This window comes from Saccopteryx leptura, chromosome 2 (assembly GCF_036850995.1).
Source record: "Saccopteryx leptura isolate mSacLep1 chromosome 2, mSacLep1_pri_phased_curated, whole genome shotgun sequence".
NCBI classification, from domain to species: Eukaryota; Metazoa; Chordata; class Mammalia; order Chiroptera; family Emballonuridae; genus Saccopteryx; species Saccopteryx leptura.
Window position 1 is genome coordinate 97,858,459 of NC_089504.1, and position 12,432 is coordinate 97,870,890.

Consider the following 12,432-nt stretch of genomic DNA (forward strand, 5'->3'; position numbering starts at 1 on the left):
CCTTTCTCTTTCTGCATTTACAACACAACGTCATCGGCCATCTTGGTTTTATGCTAATCATACAAGTACAGAGATCATTTACAAAATCTCTCTGTATGTCTAGCCCAAATTAATAAAATGTTCTTTAAGCTTCCTAAAATATTAATATTAATTCTGTAGCCTTTTGTACCTTACAACACTCTTCACTAATGAATGGACCTCTGGTCTCAGTGCCCTGCACATAAGTGCAAAGCTCTGAAGGAGGTCCCTCGGCCTGGGAAGGCATGGTCCCTCAGAACCCATACCACTTTCTGACTTGGGGGTTCCTTTCCCTCAAAGCCCAGGTATGTTCAGGTCCCTGCCTGCTGGGCATCAGTGGCACCCCTGGTGGGAGCGTCCGGGGGTCCCTGAGATGGTGGCAAATCCATGCTTTTCCCTCAGCCCTTTCCCACACTCCCAATGTCCGCCCCCACCCTATGCTGGCCCTGAGTTAGACTTGGCCCCCTCTGATCAGCAGGGTTGAAGACACAAGGCTACACTTGGAGAATGTCCTGCAGAGGAGAGGTGCTGGTGGCTGGGCTGGGTCACTTGGTCTCCGAGATCTTGGAAAGGGAAGGTGTTAGGAACCAAAAAATAAACAGGGTATTTTGCAGTTTGGATTCTGGGAGATAAAGGTGCTGGGAGCTGACTGTAAGCTGACAGTCTGCCCAACCCCCCACCTCACTAAGTTGCAAAGGGCTGTGCTTCAGTACTCGTCCTGCCCGCCCATGTTTCCCGGAAGGACTGGAAGCTAGTTATTTCTTTGTGTAAAGTTAAGATGATGGGGGTTTTTCTGCACTTGGTGGTTTTCTTGGGTTGCCTTGGAAATGTGATTGAATTGCTAATGGCCCACCTTGCCCAAAGAATAAAGAAGGATGTTTCTCTGGGAGCAGCCATGTTTTTGCGGCTTGGTCAGGGCTGGAGACTGCCGGCAAGGAGCTGTGGCATCCTCCCAAACTCATCCTGTATATGTCTTTAAGTCTCTATTTTTCATTCGTTTTGTACCATTCCCACTTGAGACCCTGGAATATACTCATCACGTGGGTCACGGGAGGAAGGTGTGCAAAGTATGAACCCACCTCAGCCTCCTGTGTCACAGGCTCGCTGGCCAGCTCTCCAACTCCTTGCACCAAGGTTGGTCTAGGTTGCCCATGTGATTCAAGACAGCCCCCAGCCACAGCGGGTGGAGGGAGCCAGTACTGCTGTACTGCTGTGCTCAAAGAGCCATCCTAAAGCCAGACAGAAGGGCCCCCAGGGGGCAGGGGATAGAGGACCAGGGCAGGGGAGAAGAGGCAGGAAGAAAACCACTTCTGACTTCACCTGCTGCAGGTGTGTAAGAATAAAGCACATTTGGAGTCAGATTTTCTGTTCACTGTGGCCCTGCCCCACACCTAGCCACTGTTTGCAGGGAGCAGCCTGTACCCCCAAACATCCTGCCTCGGCACTACCCTCCCCCCACCCGAATTCAGGCTGGCAGTGTCTCCAAAAGGGACAACACCCTTCCCACTCCTGTCAGGGCCATGCCTGTGGGGACCCCAGTCTTCTGGGCTACAGCTCTGCCCCTGTAAATGCGTGCACACTTCCCGGGCAGCCCAGCCGGACATGGAGCTCCGCTTTCTGGAGTCTTATCAAAGTTCAGAGAGCAAATGACAGCCCCAAAACAACACCTGCCCCCAAATTGGAATCAGAAAACTGATGTCGACTGAGGTGCCCATCTACTTCTAAGAAAAATATAATTGGGGACATTTTCAATGCTTCTATTTCCCAGAGACCAGGAGTGCTATTGGCTGTGTGTAGCCCTAAACCCAGAGTCCTATGTGGTCCCTAGTACCTGAGAACGGGGGGTGGGGGCTCATGTCTTAGGTGGTTCCCCAGCAGCTCAGAATGGATAGTCCAGGTGCTCAGAGTAGGGGGATGTTTAGAGTGCTTCCCTAGTAGCCCAGAGCAAGGGCTCAGCTACCTCAGTAGCTGAGAATGGAGGCCCTTGTCTTAGATGTGTCCCGGTAAGTCAGAGACAGGAAGGGGGCATGCCAATAGCTCTGAGTGGAGGGTAGCATCTTAGGTGAGTCTCCAGTAGCTCACAGTGGGGGTTTGTGTCTAAGGTGGGCCCCAGGGTTTCAGAAAGTGGGTTATGTCTTAGGTTGGTTCCCAGTAGCTCAGAGAGGGGATCCTGTGTCCAGGTGGGTCTTTAGTCATCATTGCAGGATCTGTTCTTAGGTATCTCTTCAGTAGCTCAAAGAAGGGGGGCTGGGTTTGGCAAGCCCTCCAAGCTATCTTCCTTTACTTCATTTATCTCCATGTCTCTTAATTCAGGCTGGCATGATTAGACATGTCCAATCATGTCTACCCAGAGGCGGATTAAGGTCGGTTGAGGTCCCAGCAGCAGAAGAAAATATTGGGACCCTTACATTAGAAAAAAGTGTAAAGTTGGGGTTTTGCGGGGCCCTTTAGAAGTCGAGGCCCAGGGTGTGTACCTGGTGCGCCCGCCATTAAATCTGCCTCTGTGTCTACCTGGAACCTCAGCATGTGACATTATTTGGAAAAAAGGTCTTTGCAGATGTAGTTAGTTAAACTGAGGATAGTGTGGGTCCTATAAGAGGAGAGGAGAGGACCCATAGGGGAAGCCAAGTGATGATGGAGGCTGTGATTGGCACGGTCATTTATGAGCCAGGGAACTCCACACATCACCGAGAGTGACCAGCAGTTGGGAGAGGCAGGGAGAATCCTCCCCCAGGGCTTTCAGAGGGAGCACAGCCCTGTCGGTACCTTGATTTTGGACTGCTGGCCTCCAGAGCAATGCGAGGACAACTTCCTGTTGTTCTAAGCCATTATGTTTGTCGCAATTTGTACCGCAGCCCTGGCAAAGTAAGCAAAGGGGATGTTGCTGTGACAAATACCTAAGAATGTGGAAGTGGCCACGCTGGAAGAGTTTTGAGGTGCATGGTTGAAAATCCCTAGATTTCCTTGGAGAGACTGTTGATAGGAATATATAAATGTTAAAGGTGATTCTGGTGAGGACGCAGAGAGAAGAGAAGAGAGGAGAATGTAGAGGAAGTTTCCACTGTCTTAGAGAATACATACAGCACCATTAACAGAATCTCAGTGGAAGTATGAAGATGAAAGGTACTTCTGGGAAGGCCTCTGATAGAAATGAGGAACAGGTTATTAGGGACAAGAGAAAGACCATCCTTGTTGTAAGAAGGTGGAAACTTGGCTGACCTGTGTTCTAGTGTGGAGCAGAAAGTTGAAATTTTAAGGGATGAATATGTAGCTGAGGAAATTTCCAAACCAAGTGTGGAGAGTGTGGCCCGAGTTCTCCGTGTTGCATGTAGTAAAATCTGAGAGGGAAGAAAGACATTGGGGGCCCTGGCCAGTAGGCTCAGTGGTAGAGCGTCGGCCTGGTGTGTAGGAGTCCTGAGTTCGATTCCCGGCCAGGGCACACAGGAGACGCGCCCATCTGCTTCTTCACCCCTCCGCCTCTCCTTCCTCTCTGTCTCTCTCTTCCCCTCCTGCAGCCAAGGCTCCATTGGAGCAAAGTTGGCCTGGGCGCTGAGGATGGCTCTGTGGCCTCTGCCTCAGGCACTAGAATGGCTCTGGTTGCAACAGAGCAACACCCCAGATGGGCAGAGCATCGCCCCCTGGTGGGCGTGCCGGGTGGATCCCGGTCGGGCGTATGCGGGAGTCTGTCTGACTGCCTCCCCGTTTCCAACTTCAGAAAAATACAAAAAAAAAAAAAAAAAAAAGAAAGACATTGGGGAAGGAACTGTTAAGCAAGAAGGAACCAGAACTTAATGATTTGGAAAGACTTTAGCCTGTCCAGATTGCTTTTTTGTTTTGTTTTAGATTTTATTTATTCATTTTAGAGAGGAGAGAAGGGGGGAGGGGCAGAAAGCATCAACTCCCCTATGTGCCTTGACCAGGCAAACCCAGGGTTTCAAACCAGTGACTTCAGTGCTCCCGGTCGACGCTTTATCCACTGTGCCACAACAGGCCAGGCTGTCTAGATTGTTAAAATTAGAAAATTTACTGTTCAGAAAGTGTAATCTGATGAGAACACCAAAGGTATTGTTGGATAACCTATTGCTGGGCCTACTCCACCATCTCAGTGGAATGCAGGAATAGAGATAGAGATACCCAGGAAAGATGTGTAGAGCCTCTTGTCTGATGGCATGGACCCCGATAAATTACATAGGCGACCAACAAGGTTAAGAATGTTATACCAGCAGAAACCCTGCCAGCCTGAATTAAGAGACATGGAGATAAATGAAGTAAAGGAAGACTAGCTTGGAGGGCAAAGCCATGAATGCAGAGGCAGAGACTAGAGAAGGTGGGGCTGCAGCTGCTGCCTAGGCCTTAAAGAGCAGGGCATGACCTTACACCCAGAGGACAGAGCATCAAGCCACAAAGGATTCTTCTGAGGTCTTGAAATCTAATGGAACTTGCACTGCTGGGTTTCAGACTTGATTTGAACCAGTGATTCCTTCATTCTTTCCATTTTTTCCCTTTGGGAGATATTGAGATGGGAAGGATGTATTTTATTTTTTTGGAGAGAGAGAGAGGGATAGACAGATATAGACAGAAAGGGAGAAATATGAGAAGCATCAACTTGTAGTTGTGGCACTTTTGGTTGTTCATTGAGTACTTTCCTTTATGTGCCTTGACAGGGGTGGTGGAGGGAGCAAAGCCACTGACCTCTTGCTCAAGCCAGTGACCTTGGGCTCAAGCCAGCAACCTTGGGTTTCAAGCCAGTGACCTTTGGGTTCAAACCAGCCACCATGGGTCATGTCTATGATTCCACACTCAAGCTGGCAACTCTGTGCTCAAGTTGGTGAGCCCGTACTCAAGCCAGTGACCTCAAGGTTTCAAACTTGGGTCCTCAGTGCCCCAAGTCAACACTCAATCTACTGCACCACTACCTGGTCAGGCATGGGGAGGATGTATTTTAAACATGGAACCGAAGTGACTCTTGAGGGGGTCAGAGGGAAGATTGTGGTGGGTTGAAGTATTCCCCCCAAAATTCATGTCCATCTGGAATGTCAGAATGTGACATTATTTTGAAATAATGTCTCTGCAGGTATAATTAGTTGAAGTCATATAGCATTAGAGTAGTCCAATCCAGTGACTGGTGACCTTACAAGAAGAAGGAGAGGACACACAGCGATGTGATGGTGGAGTCAGGAATGGCAGTGGGCGGCTACAAGCCAAGAAGCCCTGAGGATTCATTTGCTGTTTCAAGCTCCCTGGCTTGTGGTACTTTGTTGTGGTTGCCTCAGGACACTGATGCACAGAGTGTGTTGTCAAACAGCTTAGGTCCGGAGGCACCTGAAGCCTGGCTACTGGGAAGACTGGGCACCACTCAGTCCCCACAGAGCCCAGGAGCACGCCTGTAGTTGACCATGCTGAGTTTTTGACCTGCCGTGGTAAAGCAACGTATACCCCGTGGTAAAGCATCCCACGTGTCCGACCAATGCCCAAGAGGACTGGAAGAGGGTTTGAGGAAGCAGGGCTGGATGGGCTGCTGTTAGGAAGTGGGGCTTGTTCTGTGCTTGAGTATCAATACATTTTATTAGAAAGTGAGGGGGATGAAGGGAGGCAGAAGCCATAGGTGGTAACAAAGCAGCAGACACTCTTATTCCCGTGGTAGCGTTGTATCATCATTCACCCAGTGGCTGTGTTTTCTGTGCCTGGACGTGATGAAGTGGTGGTGTTTCTTTGTCTCAGAGTGACCTTGTCTGATGTTAACATTCTGTGATGGTTTGTTTCTCTTTAACAGAACCCCGTGGCCCAGCTTTCTCTCAGTGCAGAACCATCTCCCCAAGGGAGAGAGAGCCAGGGCACCCCACACCACCCAGGTATGCTAGTTCCCTAATTTAGAGTGGGCTGCTGGTGAGCAGAAGGCCTGCACGTACCCAAGAGGAGGTGCGGACAACCCGGCTGGACTCAGGCCCTCACGGTGGCCCTCAAATTTGCTGACAATCCACTGAAAAGTGTGGTCTCAGATTCCACTCCTTGAACCTAATCTCCTTGGCTGCTTAACGAACAGCATAAAACAGAAGTGACATTCAGGCCACATCCTGGAGACACTGGCAGCTCCCACTTCCTGTTTTCAGGAATGCCTGCTCCTAAAAGCCAGCCACCTTATTGTAAGAAAGCTCAAACCACCCCGTGGAGAGGTGTCTGCACCCTTGGATGAGCTTTCTCCAGTGGAGCTCCTCCTGCACTACAGAGTCATGAGCAGCAATGACTGTTGCAATTCTAAGCAATGCTGTTATTTGTAGCAATACCGAGAGCGTCTTCCCAGCCACAAGAGTGGTCAGAGGAGCACGGGGTCCCTGGTATAAGGTATTAATGCCAGGAGAGCTGCTCCTCCTGCTCTGGGACTCGAAGCTGCTAGGGCCTTCCTCAGAACTATGAAGCTGCCAGCAGCCACCTCCCCTGGGTCGGTCTTGGGCTTTTGTCCCTTGATGCGGCAGGCAGTCGGCAAACAGGCCTGAGCCTCAGTTTCCCGCCTGTAAAATGAGGACCACAGCACTTGTGATTACTGGAAAAGTGTAGTTGTCAGTGCAGGGACTGAGGGGCCAGAGCAGGTATGCAGCCAGGGACTCTGAGCAGCCCTTTCCCACGCCTCACTCCTCCGATGACACAAGCCCCTCCTACTTGCCCCCACTGCTTGCCTCGCACACTGGGAGGCATGTACATCTTGTCCTTCTTCCGCCCTGGTAGGAGATAGCTTGCCCATTTTGCAAGTGTGGAAACTGAGAGGCACCAAAAACCAGATCATCAGGCCCCAGAGCCCAAGCTTTGGGGGTAATGTCTGGTATGAGCTGTGTTGGCAGGGGCAGATTCTTCCCCTGGGCCTCAGCCTCCCTAACTGTGAAATGGGAGCCCTCTAAGCACCTCTTCCAGGCCGGGTATCTGATCTGTCCATTTGGATGGTTTGGCCAGACTTCCATGCCTTGTGAGAGGCCACCCCGTAGGGCCCCAGGAATACCTTTCCCCAACGTGTGAGCCGGGCCCCATGGCTGGGTTTCTGAGGTGATTCCTGAGCTGAGAGCTTTGAGCCTCTGTGGGTGTGGCTTCGGAGAGGTGGGAAGACACAGGAGTTCAGGGAGGGGTGGGATTTATCTAAACCAGAGGATTTATCTAAACCGCTGATCTAAACCCAGCTAGCAGGGCAAGAAGAGTCGCTAATACTCCTGAGCCTGAGGGGCTGATGAGGGTCCAGTGGGCATGGGGTCTGTGCTGGGCAGTGGGAAGGCTAGCGGGAGCATGGAGAAGCAGGCTCTCACACTTCTCGGGTGACGGTCTCCTGCTGTGCTGGCTGTGCAGGTGTGGGCATCAAAGGAGCTTAACCGGCTCCTGAGCACTAAGCCTCTGGATTGCCCTTGACCAGCCTGGCCTGTGCAGTTCTTACTGCTGGCTTACCTGTTAGCAGCTGAGGCTGCCAGAATCCTATCACTACAAATGAGCACTCAGTCCACAGTAATGTGTCATAATCCTAGCAAGCAAGTGACTTTGGACAGGACAGTTCTTGCTTTCCAAGCCTCAATTTCCCAATCTGTAAATGAGGGGGTCGGTCCATCAGTCCATGTCTTTTTTTTTTTTTTTTTTTTTTCATTTTTCTGAAGCTGGAAACAGGGAGAGACAGTCAGACAGACTCCCGCATGCGCCCGACCGGGATCCACCCGGCACGCCCACCAGGGGCGGTGCTCTGCCCCCCAGGGGGCAATGCTCTGCCCATCCTGGGCGTCGCCATATTGCGACCAGAGCCACTCTAGCGCCTGAGGCAGAGGCCACAGAGCCATCCCCAGCGCCCGGGCCATCTTTGCTCCAATGGAGCCTCGGCTGCGGGAGGGGAAGAGAGAGACAGAGAGGAAAGCGCGGCGGAGGGGTGGAGAAGCAAATGGGCGCTTCTCCTATGTGCCCTGGCCGGGAATCGAACCCGGGTCCTCCGCACGCTAGGCCGACGCTCTACCGCTGAGCCAACCGGCCAGGGCAGTCCATGTCTTTTACTACAGGTGGAATTCAGAACTGTCCTGGGAATGTGTACAATGTACCCTACCTTAAAACCTTTATTAGTTTCCTAGATTCTGATTAGATAATAGATTCATGCTCATTGTAGAAAATTGAGACAATGGAAAGTCGAGGCAGGAAAACATAACTCACAGTCTGGCTGCCCAGAGGGGGGCGGGGAGGAATCCTGAGGGGCACCTAGCCAGGTGCTGTCCCTCCAGGTAAACTGTGTCCCAGCCCCTGAGTAGGCCTGGCACACAAGAGGAGCTGGTTGGTCTATTCTGTGCGCGCGTCACCTGTTTTCACACTCTGGGGAAGCACTGCATGGGTCTTACTGTATGTCTCCAAGCCATCACTTTAAACATGTGGGCAGCGGCTCAATGTCACATGAGGTGACTCAACTGTCTACCTCTTGAAAACCAAGGCAAACCTCACTTGTGTAGGGCCTTGGCCAGGGAGGACAACCACATGGTCAGGACACTTTCTGGTGGGGAATGGACCCCGGGGAGGGGCTACCTGCATAAGGGTACCAGCTCTCGCTGTGGTGCCGCTAGAAGACGCGGCTTAGAGGGTGCCAAACACCCTGGCAGAAAATATTTTTGGGAAAATCTTTTCTTCCCAAATACCTACTTCATTGGAGCTACAAACTCAGATTACTTTCATTTTTTTAAAAAATGCTTTTAATTTTAAAACGTTAAAAGAAAAAGAGGCAAAGCCCGAGTGGTCACCCTGCTTAGGTGACTCCTGCATTGTAATGGAACTTTTTGGACTTGGCCCATTATGAGGTTTTTAGGATGGAAATTTCATTTTTCTATTGAGTGGAAATAAAAATGAAGAATATTTAAAGGGAAACAAGAGGCATTTTACAATTCTATAATTATTTTTATTTATTTATTTTTTCTTTTGTGACAGAGTCAGACAGAGGAACAGATAGGGACAGACAGACAGGAAGGGAGAGAGATGAGAAGCATCAATTCTTCATTGTGGTACCTTAGTTGTTCATTGATTGCTTTCTCAAATGTGCCTTGACCGGGGGGCTACAGCAGACTGAGTGACTCCTTGCTCGAGCCAGCGACCTTGGGCTCAAGCTGGTGAGCCTTGCTCAAACCAGATGAGCCTGTGCTCAAGCTGGCGACCTCGGGGTCTCGAACCTGGGTCTTCCGCATCCCAGTCTAACATTCAATCCACTGTGCCACTGCCTGGTCAGTTATTATCTGATTTGAGGGACACACACTAATAACCACCTCCCCAACTCAGGCCACCAGGGCCTGTGGATGCTGTGACAAGGAAATGGGGGGCTGAAGAAGGCTCCCTGGGGCAGGCAATGCCTCAACTAGACCCTGCAGGAAGAAGAGACCACTGGACCAGACCCTGGCCATCCCCTTGAAATCCCTGGCAGCATGCCTGACCAGGCGGTGGCGCAGTGGATAGAACGTCAGACTGGGACGCAGAAGTCCCAGGTTCAAAATTCTGAGGTCGCTAGCTTGAGCACAGGCTCATCTGGTTTGAGCACAGCTCACTAGCTTGAGCCCAAGGTCGCTGACTTGAATCCAAGGTCTTTGGCTTGAGTAAGGGGTCACTTGGTCTGCTGTAGCCCCCCAGTCAAGGCACATATGAGAAAGCAATCAATGAACAACTAAGGTGCCACAATGAAGAACTGATGCTTCTCATCTCCCTTCCTGTCTGTCTGTCCCTATCTGTCACAAAAAAAAAAAAGAAAAGAAATCTCTGTTAGCACGTGGAAGCCCATTTTACAGAGCAGAACACTGAAGGCCAGGGGTTTCCAACCCCTCCTCACCAGCTTCTCTAGTTTCTTACCCCATCTGTGTGTTTCCAGCTGAAAAACTAGATGGGGAGCAAGAAATGAAGTGGGTACTGGACTCTCAAAGGCAGAGAAGGTCAGTTCCTGAAGGTTAGGCATCTGTGCTGCGTTTTCCTTGCCTCCCTGCAGCTGCCCACACGTTGTCTCCACCAAAGAAGCAATATATTGTCTCCAATTCAGAGATGTGGCACAGGCTTTAAGGTCACAGAACAGTTCTACTGGGCAGGGCATTAGGGAGGGCTCCCTGGAGTAGATGGCTGAGGCCTGAGGACAAGGAGATACCAGCCTGGCATTGGACTGCTCCCAGTCTGGGCTGGGACACGGGGATCCTGGGTAGCTGGGAGAGCCAGGAATAGGTGGCAAGGTGAACAAGTCCATCAGCTCCTGTGTGGCCCAGCTGTATGGTGCTACTCCATCTTTATTTTTATTTATTTATTTTTTTTTTTGTATTTATTTTTTTGTATGTTTCTGAAGTGAGAAGCGATGAGGCAGAGAGACAGACTCCTGCATGTGCCCTAACAGGATTCATCCAGCAAGCCCAGTAGGGGGCAATGCTCTGCCCTCTGGGGCGTTGATCAGCTGCAATCGGAGCCATTCTAGCGCCTGAGGCAGAGGCCATGGAGCCATCCTCAGCACCTGAGCCAACTTTGCTACAGTGGAGCCTCGGCTGCGGGAGGAGAAGAGAGAGACAGAGAGGAAGGAGAGGGGGAGGGGTGGAGAAGCAGATGGGCACTTTTCTCATGTGCCCTGGCCGGCAATAGAACCTGGGACTTCCACACGCTGGGTCAACGCTCTACCACTGAGCCAACCGGCCAGGGCTGTGCGGCTCCATCTTTAATCATGTCACAGCCTCCCTCGCCTCAGGAGGGTGGCAGAACCTCCTCTATTCCTCAAATAGAAACACCAAGGCCCAGGCACAGGGAGGCGTCAGAGCCACATTCCCTGCCATGAATGGGGGCAAGGGTGGCCCAGGTGGTCTGTTGTCTGTGATGGGCCACGTGCCTTCCCCTCCCTGGCCTCAGTTTCTCTCCCTGCGCATGGTCAGCATTGCTGGCACTCTCCAGAAGGGTGCTGTTCCAAGAGGCCCTCGAAAAGGTAGACAGGGCAGCCAGATCAAGGTCCATACTGGCCAAGGTTCCACCTCCAGAACCAACCCCAGTGGCTCCTGCTGCTTCTGAAGGTGCCTTTGGTGGCATGTGAGTGTTCTGAGATATGACAAACCATATAGTTTCCTGTAGCACATGAAAGAGGTCAGGGCCACCCCCAGCTCCCTAACAGTACAAATGGAGGCTGACACCATGTGCTTGAACACCCAGAACATATAGCCACAGATGGTCAAGGAAACATGCTATCCCTTCCTTGATACTATCTGTTACGGGCTGAACTGTATCCGCCCCTACCTCCATTCACATGTTTAAGTCTTAGCCCCCAGTACCTCAGAACGTGCCCTATTTTGGAGATAGATACACTTAAGTTAAAGTGAGGTTAGTAGGCTGGCCCTAATATAATAGAACTGATGTCCCTATAAAAAGGGGAAATTTGGACCCAGAGGCAGATATGCATAAGGGACAAAGCAGCTGAGCTGTGTGAAGACAGCAGCGATGCAGCCACAAGGCAAGGAATCATTGCATGCTGGAGGGACGCCCTTCCTAGTGCATTTGGAGTGAACACAGCCTTGCTGACACCTTGATCTCAGATTTCAGACCTCCAGGACCCCAAAACATTCCATTTCTGTAGTCCTCAGACACCCAGTCTGTGGCACCTTGTTATGGCAGCCCCAGGAAGCATACCCACCCTAAATGGACAGGCTGGAACTCAGCATTTGGGGCTCTTGGAGGCCTTGGTCAGACAGTGGCCATGTGGGCAGCATGCAGGCAGCTCCTATTGGCTCCATCCTGCAATTCAAGCACCACTCTGACTTTCCCTCCCAGACTTGTCTCCCCCTGCAGGCAGCTGCCCTCAGCACAGTGGTGTGTGCATAGGGAGGTCAGACCCAGTGAGGTCACAAGGTGGGCTCAGGCCATTTGGCAGGGAATTCTGGGGTCCTGGGTCCCCAAGTGTGGTCTGTGGACCCTGCAGACTCACCTGGTTTCCTGATGTGGCAGAGGGGACACATGTACTTGGTTCACATTAAGGGAATTGAAGAAAGTCATCAGCTGTGTTCCATAAGTCTAAAGTGGGAATGAGATACTATGGGATGAAACCAACCCTAACTCAAGAAAAGGGAGGACCTTTCACCTATTGAATTGAACCTCAGGTTTTACTGGGCTTAGAAAGCAGAGTGGGGAGTTCTGCCTGGCTGGGACACTGCTCTGTGGTCCTGTGAGAACACTCACCTCTTCACTGCCACTGGCAGGCCCTCCAGAGCCAGTTCTGTCCATAGGCCACCTTCCTAGTCCCTCAAACTTCCAAAGTGTTCAGACCCCAGGGCTTTTGCATCTGCTGTTTTCTCTACAGGCACCACCTGCCTGAGCTCTGCTTGACAGGTCACCTGCTCAAATGCTGCCCTGAACCCAGCTCAGGTGTCTGTGGTCTGAGACCCCTCTAGGTTTTGTCTTGGGCAGGGTTCTGCATGTGGG